Raw genomic sequence first — 5,495 nt, forward strand, 5'->3', positions numbered from 1 at the left:
AGCCAACTCCACCTTTACTGCCCCAGGTACAGCAGCATATGATTCCGAATTATACTTCGGTGACGGGGCCGCAATCAACCATGGCACCAGTGATGAACCAGAATATGGGAGTTAGTCCTCCACAGGTTTTGGGGAACAGGTAGACGCCAGCCGCCATATCTTTGCCTATTACAGTTGGTCCACCAGTACCACTGTATGCGCAGGCGAAGCCTAGTGTAAGCGATCAAGGGGTAATGACTCAAGAGGTGACAAGAGGAGGGTTCGTAGGAAGCTCCCAAGGGACGACTCCAGTGGAACCAACATTTGAGGGATGTAGATTCCTGTTAGACTTCAGTCCGATTGGGGCCCCTCCAGAAGCAATGAGACAGACAGGTTCGAGACTGTTAACTCCGCAGATCTCGAGTGTGAATTTATCACAGACACCTTTAGCGCAGGCTGGGAATATCTCATTACAGGGTTTAACAGCACAACAGCTGACAGACTGGCTAGACAAGCTTAATATTCCACAGACTGCTCCTGTAGCCGCAGGGAGAACAGAAGGAGAAGAACACCTGAATTTTGTGAGGTTGGGCATGGAGGGAAATGAACTTGTTGAAGGGAGCATGGGAGTGAACAGGTTAGAGTCATACACGGAAGCAGAATTGAGATGCTTGTGTCCAAAGTTAGCTAGAGAAGTGAGCAGGGTGCAGCAGAGGTTGGCAAATTTGGCAGATAAGTATGGCATAGATTTATAAAATACCAAACATCTGAAGAGGAGTTAAAGGTTAGATTTTGAGCCTAAGGATTTTGAACACATGAGGTCTACTGGGATGAAGGCACACCTCAAGGAGATACTGCAGAGTGCACAAGTTTGTGGAGCCTTAGAAAAGTGGGAAGGCAGATGGGTGAAGAAAAGAGACAAGAGGAAGAGTGACTGCATAGAGCAGCCAGCAAAAGCGTTACCGGACACCAGTATGGTAAAGATGTTTCCAATGAGAGAGACTGCCGGAGGGGTTCTCGTCCATATACCATGGACTAGAGGTGATATTCTATTATTTACAAATGATTTCCCCAGGCTGAGGGAGAAGCCAGTGGCATCAGCAGACGGACAGATTTGTGAAACTTGCGAAATGTCTTTGGGAAGACATGAATACTCTCTTTTAGATCACAGTTCCAGCTGATTTGTGGCTTGAGTGCAAGAGGAGAGTGGATTGGCCAACCGAGGAACTGGCAAGGGACAGAATCACAGGAGCACTGTCTCCTGAGGTAATGAAGTATTACTATAAGGTGATTGAGTTTCTGAAATCGAGAGTTTCGCCGAAGAATACTGATTGGCAAAGGATTGATCGAACGGCTCAGGAAGCCAAGGAGTCGATACATGCCTACTATGAGAGGTTGTTGAAGGCGTTCAAGCACAACAGTGGCACAGAGGATGTTGAGGCGAAGGACATGAATCACCTTGTGTTTAGATTTGTTGAAGGGTTGGGACCTGAGATTAGCCAGATGATTAAGAGTCACTTGATTTGCTGGCAAGCAAAGCCGATTGACGAGGTGTTGCAGTATGCGAAGTACTGTAGTGACGAAATTGAGTTAAAGCAGAGAAAGTTGAAGGAGAAAGCGATGGTGATGCAAATTAAGGCAGCACAGTCAGGGATGCAGGAAGGTTGTTTGCAGAAGATGGTGCGACAGCCGCAAGGCAACAGAATGTTTCAGGCGCAAGTGAGAGGTAGAGGTCGAGGAAGTTTTGTGAACAGAAGTCCAGATTTGAACACTGTAGTGGTTCAAAACGATGTACAGGGAATGAAGAAGATGTTACCTAGTCATGATTGCGGGGTCATTGGACATTGGAAGTGGGAGTGCCCGATGATGGTGCAGGAGGGTGTTGTTCAACAAAGCAATGATGTCAGTTCATTCCAAAATGTGAAAGGACTGAGATTGAGGGGTTCAAATCCGAATTTCCAGAATAATGTAAATCAAATGCAAGGGTTTCAATCCATGCAGCAGGTGCAGATGCCGCGTATACAGCTGATGCAGTTACAGCAAATGCAACAGCAGGTTCCCATGGTACCTAGACAGCAAATGCAAGTGCCTTTAGCGCCAATGGAACAACAACAGGTGATGCTTCCTCAACTGGTCACAGGTCAAAGAATGAGTCAAAATAACACAGTGCAGCAGTATCCATTGCGTGGTGAGAATGGAATAAACGATGAATGGTCGGATGAGAGTTCAGATAGTGAAGAGTGCAGGCTTGCAGGGTCTTTAGAAGTAGACCAGAAAGGGCCTTATGTTCAGGGGAAGGTAATGGATCACAAGTTTTCATTCTTGGTTGACACAGGGGCTACACGCTCTACAGTCAGAAGTGCAGAAGTTCCGAAACTACCCCTTTCGGGACGGACAGTTAAGGTAGTGGGAGTAGCAACCCAACTCCTGACTAACCCGATCACAGATCTGGCTCAGGTTGAGCTTGGCACTTTCCAAGGATTGTACAGATTTGTGGTTTGCGATTCAAGTCCTGTGTCCTTACTGGGAAGAGACTTACTGTGCAAGACGAAGTGTTCAATCACCTGTTCCAATGAGGGAATTGAGGTCCAGACGAACAGCGATGATGAAGGGGAGGAACAGGCTTCAGAGCCTGAAACTGAGACCACAGACGAGGAGTATCCTCTGATTAATTTCTTCCCGGTGTTCACAGTGGCTGATCTCCCGGCAGACTTGCAGGGAACAGTCCAAGAGAAGGTGTGGGACTTGACAGGGAAAGAAGTAGGACTGATAAAAGGAGTAGAGCCAGTTAAAGTCAGTGTGAAGCCAAATGCTGCGTTCCCCCAGATACCACAATATCATATGGCACAAGACGTCCTTATAAAGGTTGCGCAATTAATTGCAGACTTTGTTAAACAGGGAGTCTTGAAAGAAGTGATGAGCAGCCCATGTAATTCACCAATAATGGGACTGAGAAAGCCGTGTGGGAAGGTTCGGATTGTCCAAGATTTGAGAAAGGTCAATGGCATAGTGGTGAAATGTTGCACAGTGGTGCCAAATCCAGCTGTGATTATGTTTCAGATTACATGCGATGCAGAAAGGTTCACAGACATTGATCTGTCCCAAGCGTTCTTTTCTGTGCCTCTTTATGAGGACAGCCAATTTCTCTTCAGTTTTAAATTCCTGGACAAGATTTACAGTTGGTGTCGAATTCCTCAAGGGTTTTCGGAATCACCTTCCATATTAAATCAGATACTGAAGAAGGATTTGGAGTCATTGGAGCTGCCTTTCCAATCGGCTCTAGTGCAATGCATTGATGATTTGTTGATCGCATCCAAAACAAGGGATGAGTGCAAATATGATTCGATTGCCTTACTGAATCACTTGGGAAAGAACAGGCACAAGGGGTCCCCAAAGAAATTGCAATACTGCCAGAAAGAGGTGAAGTACTTGGATCATCTAATTGAGAAAGGGTCGAGGAAGTTATGCAGGGAAAGAGTAACTGCACTATTACAGATGAATCCCCCAACAACACGGAGAGATGTTAGGATGTTTTTAGGAATGGTGGGTTACTGTTGTCAGCGGATCCCGAATTTCTCAGTCATCTCCAAGCCATTGGTGAGACTGACGGTCAAAGAGGGGCCGGATGTAATAGTGTTGGGAAAGAAGGAAATTAAAGCGTTTTCCGAGTTAAGGGAAAGCATGTGCAGGGCTCCAGCTTTAGGTATGCATGATTACACGAAGCCTTTTGTTCTGTTTTGTCATGAACGTGATGCATGTTCTTTGTCTGTCTTGACACAGGTCCATGGAGATGTAAACCGACCAGTAGCATATTTTTTAGCTACTTTGGACCCAGTTGCACCAGCCTCACCGGGTTGTCTGCGTGCAGTAGCAGCAGTTGGACAAAGCCTCACACAGTGTGAAGGTATAGTGATGGGACATCCTATAATAGTCATGGTCCCTCACTCAGTTGAAATCCTGTTGACCCGTACTAATACGCAGCACATGAAAAATGCAAGATTGACTAAATATAAAACGATGATATTGGGGTCACCAAAGGTAACGTTGAAAAGATGTACAGTATTGAACCCTGCAACTTTGCTTCCAAGTGAAAATACAGAGGTTGAAAATGTAGAAGTTGTCTTGAGGTAACAGAAATGTGCACCAAACCGAGGCCTGATATTTAAGATACCCAATTGGAAGAAAATTATCAAATTATCTTTGTCTATGGCTCATGTTTGAGAGACTCAGTAGGAGTGCTGAGAGTCGGATATACTGTATGCGCGATTTCTGGTATCTTGGAAGAGTCTTGGCTTCAAGGAGTGTATTCTGCTCAAGTATCAGAACTGGTTGCTCTTACTAGAGCTTGCCATGCCTCTGCCCAGATGAGAGTGACTATCTATACTGATAGTCGATACGTATTTGGAATTGTTTATGATTTTGGCCAATTGTGGTCACAGAGGGGTTATTTGACTTCTTCTGGTTCGCCAGTGAAAAATGGTCAGAGAATTAAGGAGTTGTTGCACGCAATTCAGTTACCTCATGAAATTGCCGTGGTGAAATGCAGCGCACACCTGAAGTCACAAAACCTTTTTTCAATGGGTAATGGATATGCGGATCAAGTCACAAGGTTTTGCGCATTGAACTGTGTATCGTTTAAGGATCAGTGGGAATTGTTGCTTGAAAAAGAAAATGAGACATGCACAGGTTACGCCTTAAGGGTGATTGATACGTTAGAAGAGTTGAGATTGTTGCAGGTTCGTGTTAGCAAGGATGAGAAGCGTTCTTGGGTTAGGATGCAATGTGTACAAAGACCAGATGGTCTTGCCGAACAGTCTTTTGTCACAATGAACAAGTTACTTACCTTCGGTAACGCCTTTTCTGGTGGATATATTAACTACCTGTGGATTCCTCACCTAAAGGATTTTCCCCCACGCGCCAGCTTCGACTGAACTTTTTCTTCTAGCTCTGCACGTCGACGATGACGTCACAATTGCCCGACTCCACGCGACACCGTATGACGTCATCCAGGCAATAAGAAGCCCTCGCCGACATACAGACGTCAGTTATCACCATTTTTTACGTGCCTTTGAGGCGAACAGGTGAACATTGACCTTGAAGAGAAATATAATCACATCAAGTAAAGTTAAACCGCAACATTTATTACAATAAAATAAAATTAAACTAATGGCAACAACACCCTCATACGGAAACATATACACATAGCCAAGTTCAAACATGTTTCCTTTGAAATATACCATATAGAGAAAGAAATACATATATACATGCCATCATTATATACATGCCATCATTATATACAAATATAAAAGAAAACGGTGCTCACCCAAGGATTTCATGGTAAGACCAACCAGGCAACGGGGAGGCGGGTGGCACCGTGAGGAATCCACAGGTAGTTAATGTATCCACCAGAAAAGGCGTTACCGAAGGTAAGTAACTTGTTCTTCAGATGGATACATCTACCTGTGGATTCCTCACCTAAAGAATAGAGTCCCAAAGCAGTATCACCTCCGGAGGCG

The sequence above is a fragment of the Pleurodeles waltl genome, chromosome 8 (genome assembly GCF_031143425.1).
Source record: "Pleurodeles waltl isolate 20211129_DDA chromosome 8, aPleWal1.hap1.20221129, whole genome shotgun sequence".
NCBI classification, from domain to species: domain Eukaryota; kingdom Metazoa; phylum Chordata; class Amphibia; order Caudata; family Salamandridae; genus Pleurodeles; species Pleurodeles waltl.